Raw genomic sequence first — 12,417 nt, forward strand, 5'->3', positions numbered from 1 at the left:
TTTGCCGTGCCCTTAGCAGGACGGATCGTGTTTTACATACGATCAGGGCTTCACGTGCGCTTTTTTGAATTACTTTTTCCAGTTTGATATTCTTTAATTTTTCAAAATACTTAGATGTAGCCATCTAGGCTTACACGAGGTCTTTTTTATATGGGTTTGATCCAGTGATATCTGTCTTGCCTCTGGGATGCTGTAAATCTGGTTTAGTCTATTTTCTTATTTTTCTCCTTTTCTCAGTTTTCATATTCTTTTATATCGATGCAGGCTTAATTTGAGCATAGCTTCTTGCTTAAACATGCAATACCCAGGCAAAAACTGTTATCCCGTATGTATGGCTATTCCCCTTTGTATATTAACATGCCCAATCTTTATGGGAAATAAATATTTGCAAAATCTTGACCGGTTCTAAAACTTGGCTGTCGGGTTCAAATCTTGAGCAACAAAATAAGGTGCTCTTTGCCTTCACAGCTTCACTTCCATTTTCTATTTTCAAATATAGAAAATATAAATTTATTTCTATTTTTTGATTTTTCAGAAATATCAACATATTTGGTGTAGTCCATTATTTTTTAAAAATATAAACATGATCATGGTGGCGGAGGTGGTGGTGTGGTGGGGGCAATAGAGGTGGTGTTGTTGGTGGCGGGGCCGGTGGTAGTGTGGTAGAGGCGATGACAAGGATGCTAGCATGTGGCGAGGCAATGATGATGGCGGCAGTAGTGGTGGTGGTGGTGGTAAATAAAATGAGTTTTCTATTTTTGAAAATAGTAAAAGAAAACATTGTAAGTAATAATTTCTTACTTTCATTTTTTTCAAAAATAATAAAATTATTTTTAGAAATAAACAAGAAAAATTGTAATTTTGTTTTTAAAATTAGATAAATAAGAAGTAAAAGCGATGCCAAACAAGCCTTAAATTTTGTGTTTGATAACTTTGAAAAATTAATTAAAATTCTTGTCATATGATTCTACTAGGGTCATCACTCTTCTTGCTTGAGATAATAATGCATTTTATGCTGGCATCCTATGGAGAGACAGTTGTTTAAGGAGTTTACATCAATACTAGAATCTACACCTGTTAGATGTACCCTAGAGACTAGAGTAGGAAAACTAAGCTGCTAGTATTGGATAATACTCAGATTCCTATGCACATAAAATGATTGCTAGACTCTTTCTGATTGCTGCTGTCCTTAGACATTTAATGTTGATGGTTGGCTTTACTTTATTTTTATGATGTATTCCATTCTTTTGTGGTACAAAAGCCACAATCTGTTCATACTGTTTAAATCTATAATTATCATTCCTTCATGTTGAACAGTCAGCTGTTCCACCAGCAAACAGTTTTTGTTCAAGTTTTGAATGGATGAAGTGAAGTGTTTGGACATTTTCAATGCAATAATATAGTAGTTCTGCAAGCAAGGTGTTTCTCTCATTAATTAGGCATCATAAATTCTGGTCATTGTTTTTTAGGCATGCCGCTTTTTGTTGGAATCGACATATAATATTTAGTTGAGATATATTGCGTCCAGTCTTCCTTTCGCTCTCTGCATGGATGCATTGTTTAATTAATTTGACAAACCATTTTGTTTCTTGCTCCATTGAATATGGACCTCGACTTAGCATTTGATGAGTGGCTGTAATTAGAATCAGCAAGTCTCTTTTCGATACTTTTAGTTCGACATTTTAATTTAGTGCACATATTTTTCGTATCTTGCATTTCTTTATTTAAAAATATTTTTTCTTTCATTTATTTATTGTTTTTTTTCTTTATTTATTGAATATTTTTAAAAATATTTTTCTTTCATTTAAAAATACTTTTAGTTCTTTCATTTATTTATTGTTTGTAGATGCTAAAACATGCAAGATTCAGGATGAAGATGAAAGATGTGTCATCAGTGAATTCAAATGTGAAGCAAACTACTATGAGATCTGAAAAGAAGGGTTACTTTACTCATCCTAGTCATTTGAATGGCATTTTGGTTTTCAAGATGTACAAAACAGACATTAATTTTGTCTGATCTAGCCCAAACTCCTGCCAGTGATCAAAACCATCCATTTGTTTCAGTGATGTTGAATTTGCTGGTGTGGAAGCAGCTCAAAAAGTAAGCTTCCCCTTGTTATGTTCTTTTGTTTGCAGCAGTGGACTGGTTCTTCCATACATGATATAGATTGTATGGATTGTCTTTTTTGATCCATAGCTTGTAAAAGTGTCACCTTATTTTCTTACAACAATTGCTTTAAAAAAATCTGATTCAAAAAATTGCAGCTAGATGAATACCCCATCCTTTTATCCCTTTCTTTTCCAGAAACCTTCGGTATTCATCTGAAAATTTTTTGATTAAGATGTTTCGCAAATTTTCTCATTGAATGAGGGTCAATTTTCTTGTATATTCACCTTTAGGGCCTATTTGGACAAATCCTGTGCAGTCCAGCAGGATTCATAGGACCACTAGATTCACAGAATTCACAGTACCTTTGGAGTGGACTGGTCATAATCCCATAGGGACAAAAGAAAAAAAGATTTCAGCAGGTCTTTGTTTATCCCTGTGGGAATGGGCTGGTAAAGGTCTGGTTGATATGGGCTGCGCTAGGCCTCATATTTCGTAATACTAGAAATCCTATTTCCAATCCTTGGGATCCAGTAGGATTAACAAAACAGGCCCTTAGTTTTATTTATCTACCCTTTTTTTGTAAACACTTAAAGTGAATTTTCTAGAACTGCTGGGATTTGCAGTGAGGCTTGATTTGGCTATGTGAAAGGGACATATATCCCTTGCATCTAGTATTGGTCGTCTCTTTTTTCTTTAAAAATGATTTGTGCTCTTGTATTTCTCACATTGCATGGGTCATGAAAAGAAAATGCTGTTCATTGCTAAATTAAGGTAAGCTTGGAAATACACTGGTAAACACTATGTTTAACACCTGCATGTTTTAAATCATGAATGCAGATTAGGAGGCATACTTACTTTAATTAACCTATTCAAACATGTTTTTGATGTTAACCCCTTGCATGCAAGATGATGATGAGTATGCTTCTTATTGGTTTTTGGAGTCGGGTTAATCCGCCCATGATGGGTTGACCCGATCCATTTTATTTGAAGCGAAACAACCCTTCAATGACACCTATTAGATATCTCGTAACTACGAAAGGTAGTTATTTTCTGCATCTATATATATGGGTAGTTGCAAAACAGAAAATATAAGAGAAAAGGGAGAACAACTGATGACGAACCGAGACGAGAAAGGGGTGCTGTGGCGCCTAGTTGATGCAGAACTGAGGCGTGTACGGTTGCTGTGGTGACAAGTTGAGGCAAAACTGAGGCGTGAACGGTTGCTGTGGCGACAGGTCAGAGAAAATAAGAGAAAGGGGAAGGAAGAAAGGAGAAGAAGAGAGGAAGGGGGAAGAAGAAGGAGAAGGGGGGAAGAAGGGAGGAAGAGGAGAGGGAAAAGAGAAAGGAGAAGAGACGTGGGAGAAGAATTTTTAATTCACTTCATTGAAACCCTAATCATGATAAAAGTCCCCTATATATAGGGCCCAAACAAGAATAATTAACACAAACCCCTTACACAAAAAATAATTCCTAATAAAACCCTAAAATAACGCAAATAAAGCCCTACATAAAAATAAAATGCAAACAAGCCCAGAAATAACCTAAAATGCTAATAAAAATGGGGGACTAGACAGGCGGATGATCAGCTCTGATGTCCCCATCAACTTCTTCCGAGTGGAAAAAGCTTGACTCCGTCGAGTGCAGGTCTGGCCGGCTGTCGTACTGCTCCAGAAGGTTAGAGTTAAGGCGCTGTAACTTGGCTCGCGAAATCTACGTCACATCTGATTCGGATCGACCTTTCCACCGAATAAGGTAACGTCGGTAACTTTCTCTCCTGGTAGATATAACCTGCTCATCTAATATATGTTCTATGTGTTCTCTGCGTGCATGAAATTTTGGAGGTGGAGGCTCAATAGCAGGTGATGGGTCAAGGTGATCAACAAAGACGGGTGTATCAACAAAAGGATCAGAAGGAATGAATGTTGTCTTTTTGTATGGGACTAAATCTTCAATATTAAATGTCACACTAATTCCATAGTCTTTAGGAAGATTTACAGCATAAGCATTCGAACTGATTTTCTTCAGGACTTTGAACGGTCCCGCACTACGAGCTTGCAACTTTTTGAACGTTTTCGAAGAAAATCGTTCAGGTTTAATTCTCACCATGATGTAATCTCCTACATTCAACTCTTTATAACGTCTGTACAAATCAGCAAGGAATTTATACTTTAAGTTATTAGAGTGAATACGTTTGCTGATTTTCTGATGCAATGAATGCAGGTGTGATGCAAATGATTGTGCAGACTCAGAGACTATGTTGATGAGACATGGAAATCAAATCTATGGGCTGCCTAGGTTTATAACCGTTCATCACTTCAAAGGACTCATGCCTAAGAACCTATTGACCAATAATTTTGGCCACATCTCTCTTGAGACTCGGCCAGAAGAAACGTCTCTCCACCATTTCAATGGTCTTGTCTCTTCCGAAATGCCCAGACAGTCCTCCAGCATGTATTTTCCATACTAGAAAATCTCTCAATGAGGTTCGAGGGATACACAATCGATCGGAGCGAAAGAGGTAATTATTTTGTAGGAAGAAATCATTTTGTTCTCTCTCTACTCCATCTCGTAGGATAAGATATACTTCACTAAAGTTAGGATAAGTGGTATATTGTTCCCTGATCCTTTCAAAACCAATTACTTCAGTGCTCATTACGGATAGGAAGATCTGTCGACTGAGCGCATTAACAACCTTATTCTCAACTCCGGCTTTATGTTTCAGGACAAAAATATAGGCTTGAAGAAACTCGATCCATTGGCCATGTCGATGTTCAGTTTCTTTTGAAAGTTGAGATACTTTAAAGCCTTACGGTCTGAATATAATACAAATTCTTGCGGTAGCAAATAGTGTCACTAATGTTGCAAAGTTTGGATTACCGCATAGAATTCTTTATCATAGGTAGAATAACGCAACCTGCCATCGCTTAATTTTTCGCTAAAGAATGCGACAGGATGACCTTCTTGGCTTAACACGCCACCTATGCCAACGCCAGAGGCATCACATACGACTTCGAATACCTTTGTGAAATCAGGAAGGCGCAAAACAGGAGCTTCGGTCATCCTTTTCTTTATTTCATTAAATGCTTGGGATGCCGATTTAGTCCAGATAAAGTCTCCTTTCTTCATGCAATCCGTAATGGGAGACATTATTGAACTAAAATTCCTAATGAAGCGGCGATAGAAAGTAGCGAAGCCATGAAAACTACGTACTTCTGCTAGGGTCTTGGCCTCAGGACAATCGACTATCGCGCTTACTTTTTTCGGATCAGCGGAAACACCCTTAGAAGACACTATGAACCCTAAGAAAGCGACGTGATCGGTTAGGAAGGCACACTTTTTGGGGTTTGCAAAGAACTTCTCTCCTAAGGACATCACAGACTTGCCTTAAGTGTGAGAGATGGAGCTCCTGAGTTTGACTATATATGAGGATGTCATCAAAATACACGACGACAAATTTATTCAAGAAAGGTCGAAAAATCTGCGTTATCACCCTCATAAAAGTATTAGGAGCATTTATTAATCTGAACGGCATAACTAACCATTCGTAGAGTCCATCTTTGGTCTTAAAGGCAGTTTTCCATTCATCCCCAGGACGAATCCGAATCTGGTAGTATCCACTTCTTCAGGTCGATCTTGGAAAAGACTGTAGCACTAGACATAAAGTCTAAGAGGTCGTCCAGCCTAGGAATGAAAAAATCATACTTAACTGTGATTTTATTGATGGCACGGCTATCGACGCACATTCTCCAAGAACCATCTTTCTTGGGAGTGAGGAGTGCACGTACATCACAGGGGCTCAGGCTCTCACGAACATACACTCGGATAAGGAGTTCGTCAACTTGACGTTTCAGTTCAGTGTGCTCGTTTGGGTTGAATTTATGATGGGAAAGATTGGGTAGGGATGCTCCGGAAACGAGATCAATTGCGTGCTGGATGTCACGCATCGGAGGAAGTGTATCTGGAAGATCCTCAGGGAAAACAGAATGAAACTCCTCCAATAGGAGAACAACTACCGGTGGGTGCTCAAGGTTCGACAACACATTGATGACTCTAGCCACAAGGGCAAACATAGGTGATTGGCTTTTGATATCCTTCATTATCTCTTTCGAAGTGATGATGTGAAGTGATTCATCTTTTCGTAGAGTGGCACTCTTCTTTTCAGAGGCGGGCTCTCTAGGAGGCAATGAGTTCAGTATAATTTTCCGACCCTGGAACATAAAGCTACACGAATTCGAACGTCCATGAAGTGTGACGTCCATATCGTATAGCCAAGGTCTTCCTAGGATGACTTGACCTACGTCCATCGGAATGCAGTCACATCAGATTTCGTCTTTATAAGATAGGAATTGAATCGGGACAAGGCATCTTTCCGATACCGAAATAGATGTCTTATTTACCCAAGCTACCTTATATAGGTTGGGATGAGGGGTAGATTTCAGGCCGAGGTGGGAGACAACTTCGGAAGCAATAGCGTTGATGTGATTTTCCGCTATCAAATAGGATTTTGCACATTTTACCATTGATCTTAATAAGCGTGTAAAACAGGAAGGTCCTACGCCAATCTTGTTCGATCTTAGTCTGAGCTAGAGTACACCTAACCACATGAAGCCTAGGATTTTGGTTATTTAGATCAGTGGGCTTCTTTTGGGGTTCAGCCTGGATAAACTCTAACCCGGTCTGTTCGTCTTTAAAATCTTCTACAAAATCCTCAATGTTTGGCTCGTAGACTTCTTCGACACATTCATTCTCTTGGGTCCCAACTTCTAGTTCAGTCATTAGGTAGGTCTTGGCATTACATTGGGATGCTATATAGCTAAATTTTTGGCACCTAAAACATTGGATTTGGCTTCTAGAGGGAGGGTTGGGACCTAGTATGCCTTTTCCTTTATCACTTGAAGGGTTCTGGACAGGCATCGGGGATGTCCTAGTCGGTGCTTGGCTAGGACCAGGCTGGTTAGGAGGATTGGAAATCTGTCTGGGTTGCGGGAGATAATTTTGATTAGGTCGAGCTCCTAGGGCCATAGGTTGAGGGTCGGTACGCCTCACTACAGGGATCCGTAAGAAACTATCCAACATCTTGAGCCAACTGGTATGCTTGGCCAAGGATGGTAATCTCTCAGAGGATTAATTCTTTCTGGATCTCCTCACGGAGTCCTGCCCGAAACCTAAAGATAGTAACAGTCTCCTCTTCAATTACACCGTACCTCATATGAAACTCCTCAAATCGTGCAATGTAATCAGCAACGATTGATGTCCCTTGATTTAGTTTCTACCACCTATCCATAAGGCATTGTCAGTAAGAGAATGACAGATACTTCTCATTCAGCTTTTTCTTCATATTCCTCCCATGTGGTGATACGAGAAAGCCTTTGGGTCTCACGCATATGTTCAATATTATGCCAGTACCAATGAGCTTGTCCAATAAGCTTCATTTTGGCAAATCGTACTTTTCTATCGTCAGTCATTTCGTACCACTCAAAATAATTATCCATGGCTGCTCTCCAATCAAGATACACGCTTGGCTCAGTTGACTAGCAAAGGTGGGGGCATATACTCTTACGGTACGCAGTAGCCGTTCGTCAAGATCACGCTGGTAATCAGGAGGATGTTGGTTTCTGGGGGGATGGGAAAGACCTACAGGTGGTGCGGCCAAACCGAACTCAGGATAGGCTGCGATTGGGGTTGGCAGTTCAGGAGTCCTAATTGTTGCACTAGTGCACGGACCTCTCGCTTAAATTCTTCATGGTCAGCTTGCAAGGCAGCGAATCGTTCCATGAGATCTTGTAGAGCCTTGGAATCCATGGTAGCTAAAGGGGTTTTAGGTTGAGCGAGATAGTACTCCCTACCGCTATGGGTTGGCATGCAATGCTAACACTAGTTGATGATGTGAAATGCAATGTTACTAATGAACTCTAACTGACCAAATGTGATGCAAAACAACCTACTAATGCAACCTACTATGAATTCGAAAATCAGCAAATTTTCACAAAAGTAACTTAAAAATAAATGTTACCGATTTGTACTTCAGTTACTTCGGAATTAAAGTATAAAATTAATCACTATAAGAAGTTAGGTTGCAAGCATGTACTACAGTCGTTCTAATCCTAAAGTAACCCGATCGACGGGTGTTGAGAAATATTTTGTCGCTAGGGTGTGCTAATTTAATATCTAGATTTAAATGGTGAAGAGGATGTAGTAGATGTTCTAGGTTTTGAAGTTTGACAGTAAAGTAAATTTTCAAAATGGGGCTATCATGTAAGAGAACTAGAGCACAATTAGATAAACAAGCCCAAAAGAAGGAAGAACCTATTACCTATTGTGGATGCAGTCAACCGGAAGCATCCGTTGTGGAGTCTCGAGTGCAAAGAGGATGACAGGCACTGTGCAGGGAGATAACTGGAGCTATGGTCCAGATTTGTGGCAGAACGGGGCTCTCGGGCTCCTGGATTGGGCTGAACAAGATCCTGGCTCGGGCCTGAGAAAGGGTTTGCGGCCGCTTGGGCCTGGGCCACGCTCAAAGAAGCGTGCGCGCGGGCCTGGACCAAGCCCGATCCTGCGGCCGCTTGGGCCTGGGCCGCGCTCAAGGAGGCTGGCGCACGGACCGGGCTACCGTGGATGCGGAGGCGGGCTGCGGGTTTGGGTTTGAGACTCAGACCCGGAAAGAGAAAGGGGTGAGGGGAGTGGAGTGGCCACTCGATGGGGGGGGGGGGTTGGAATGGGTTTGGAATCCCTGAGATGAGAGAGAGAAGTGGGTTTCTGTGGTGTGGTCTGTGGAGTCGGAGAGGGACGGATGGGGCGAGGGAGGCGACAACCGGAGGAAGGGTGGCGAGCGGAAGGGGCGAAGGGGTGATGGCAGGTGCGGCGGAAGGGGAGGCGGAGAGGGACCGGTGCAGAAGCGACACGATGTGGGTGGGCGCGAAGGAGAGCGGCGAGCGGCGATGCGTGGGCGGTGGTGCATCGATGGCGGCAGCAGCGGCGGACACCCTCTGGGGTTTCCTCTTCATCGGGAGCAGAGGTAAGTAGTTTTTTTTTAACGTGGAAGCACGTGCGGCTTCGCACGTGCGGGAATCACATGCAGATCACGTGACCCTACGGAGTTTTTTTTTCCTCTGGAATGAATCCGGGTTGCTAAAAAAAATTCACGGGTCTATGCCTGACCCGTTAGCGGACTGAAACCTCCCGACGGTTTCGGGAGGCCGCGCCGAGATCCGCGCCGGCGGTTGCGGCGGAGCTCCGTGACCTGTGGTGGCAGTCGGCGACCGGTCACCAGCTCCGGGAGCAGCGGCCGTCGAACACTGGTGGCTGCTACGGTGGATCTGGGGGCTCCTTCCCTGTTGATGCCGACGGCTGCTATGGTGGACCTGAGACCACCGGTGGCTGTGCTCGTTGGGGCTCAGTGACAGTGATGCAAGAAGAGAGGTGATGCTTCTCTCCTTTCGGCAACGCAAGTTGTGCATGGCCCTTCAACATGCTCCGGCGTTCGCGGAGTGAGGGGTACGGGGAAGAACTCGTGCGGCAGCCTGATACGCGGGATCGGGGGCTGCTCTGCCATGCACCAGGGTATGTTGCTTTGGCACAGAGGCAAAGAACGGCTCTGATACCAAGTTGATGACGAACCGAGACGGGAAAGGGATGCTGTGGCGCCTAGTTGATGCAGAACTGAGACGTGTACGGTTGCTGTGGTGACAAGTTGAGGCAGAACTGAGGCGTGAACGGTTGCTGTGGCGACAGGTCAGAGAAAATAGGAGAAAGGGGAAGGAAGAAAAGAGGAGAAGAAGAGAGCAAGGGGGAAAGGAGGGAAGAAGGGAGGAAGAGAAGAAGGAGATGGAAAAGAGAGAGGAGAAGAGACATGGGGGAAGAATTTTTAATTCACTTCATTGAAACCCTAATCATGATAAAAGTCCCCTATATATAGGGCCTAAACAAGAATAATTAACATAAACCCCTTACACAAAAAATAATTCCAAAGAAAGCCCTAAAATAACACAAATAAAGCCCTACATAAAAATAAAATGCAAACAAGCCCAGAAATAACCTAAATGTTAATGAAAATGGTGGACTAGACAGGCGGATGATCAACTCTGATGTCCTAATCAACAACGTATAAAAAAAAAAACCAGAAGAAGAGTGACCTTTTTCTATATTTTTTCTGGCAAGAGGGGTTCTTGAGTTGTGATCAACAAGCGTTTTTCAGTTCTGTAATTACGCTTACGGCTAGTGATACAACCCGATCTACAACAAGTAAGTATGTTTTTTTGATCCGTTTTGATTATGATAAATTATCCTACATTGGTATCAGGGCCTTTAGGGTTGTATTCTAGTATATTTGTGAATTAAAATAATGGTTTGGTCACTATTTTGAGAATAATTCACATAAACTAGAGTTTTAGATCAAAAATGGTAACTTTCCATATACATGTTATCTTAATCTGAAAATTTTCGTGGATGTAGCCAACATATAGGAGAAGCTACAGTAAAAGCTTCATGACCCGACTCTTACTGTGGTGAGAGAAAACTCAAATCCTAGTTACGGAATTTGAAACTTTGAAGATTTATAACTTTCTGTATGATGCATAGTTTTGCATGATTTTGGTGTCATTGGATAGATCCTTTCACAAGCTTTCTGTGGATATAAAATTTGTAATTTTTGGACAAAAATTGAGAAAGTTATGAGGTCTGAAAGTTTTTAGAGTTTCTGAAATTTTGTCGGATTAAGGAGGAAGATGATGAACAGTAACTTTAACTATTCTACTATTCAATCTCCATCATAGAGACATCAAAATTAAATTTTGACCACACTAATGGACTCATCTAAATTTACTGAATTTTTCTGTGTCATTTATTTTATTTTTCTGAACATAAAATAAATTATTATTATTTTTGTTTCGGAATGAGAAGAAAATGATAGAATTTTTTTTTTGGAAATTTAAAATTTTGAAATTTTTGGTGGCTTCTGGGCTTTATGTTCTAGGGGGGTTGAAGTCCAATGGGAGAAACAACTTACGTTTAGGACTTTATACCCTCCGAAAATATATGAAAAAGCATTATTTTTCAATTCTTTGAAAAATCATAATAAATTATATATTAATCAAAAAATTATGATTCTAGTTCTGAAAATTTTTAAATTTAATGCTTTTTCATATCAAGTACTTAAATTATATTTTCTTAGTAGTTGAATTTTTCTCAATTGCCTCTGCATAACCCTTAGTATTTCTTATGTGGGGTCAGGGCCGGCCCGAGCCTTAGGCGATTGAGGCGGTCGCCTAAGGCCTCGGGCCAATGGAAGGCCTCCGGGAGGCAAAGGGAGCAAAGAGATTGAGAGAGGGAGAGAGAGGGAAGTTTCTGTGACCAAAAGAAAGCAAAAGCCCCATATAACACGGGAACAGGAGCTGGCTACGAGTCTTCCCCCTTGATGGAAGGGAGGTGGAGAGTTTCCTGGCCTGCAGAGGGGCAATTTGGGAAGTTGGGGACAGTAGTTTTGTTTTGGGTGCGGAGAGGGAGAGAGGAGGGATTTGGTTGGCTTGATACACGCCTGAAGCCGCTCTTATCTTTCATCCCTTCTCTTTTTTGGTTTTGGTCTTGGTTTTCCTTCCCTCACATTACTCCTGATCCAGCTGGGCCATCGGGAAGAAAGATAGGGGGATTGGAGATGGACTTCTTGGAGGGTGGAGATTCTTTTAGTTTTCTCCTTTCGGTTTCTTCTCCCCTCTTGGGTGGTAGAGAGAAAAAAGGAGGGAGGGGGTTGAATGGCTGCTGTGATGTTGCAGTTGCTGCTTGGGTACTCACTTGAAGGGGAGATGGTGGGATGGGACTTTTATTAATTAGATGGAGTGAATTTCCCATAATGACCCTACTTTCTCTTATAGAGAGGTTCCTTTATGGACAAATTCTTTTCTTTACCTTGACCATGAAGTGCCATGGGATGACCTTTTCCTACTTATTGCCAAGCATTATCTCAGTTATTTAATCAGTTTCATGGCCCTTCATTTTGAGTAATTACTTTTATGTGCTTCCATTCAAGAATTATATTAAATTGAAAAGGCTTCTTGTCTATCTTTGTTAGATTCATGTATCTTTGTTGAAATAGTGTACTTGATAGCTATCTATTTCCATATCATTTTTTAAGTATTTTATATTTATTAAAAAAATTATTATTAAACAAAAAGGCCTCGTTCATTGGATTCGCCTTAGGCCCCCAAATGTATTGGGCCGCCCCTGTGTGGGGTAGATGGCATCTTCACCGCATAATAAAAAAGAAAAAAGAGGCAAGAGAACTGAAGCCCAGAAAGCTGAATTGGAAATGGCTA

The sequence above is a fragment of the Phoenix dactylifera genome, chromosome 1 (genome assembly GCF_009389715.1).
Source record: "Phoenix dactylifera cultivar Barhee BC4 chromosome 1, palm_55x_up_171113_PBpolish2nd_filt_p, whole genome shotgun sequence".
NCBI lineage: Eukaryota > Viridiplantae > Streptophyta > Magnoliopsida > Arecales > Arecaceae > Phoenix > Phoenix dactylifera.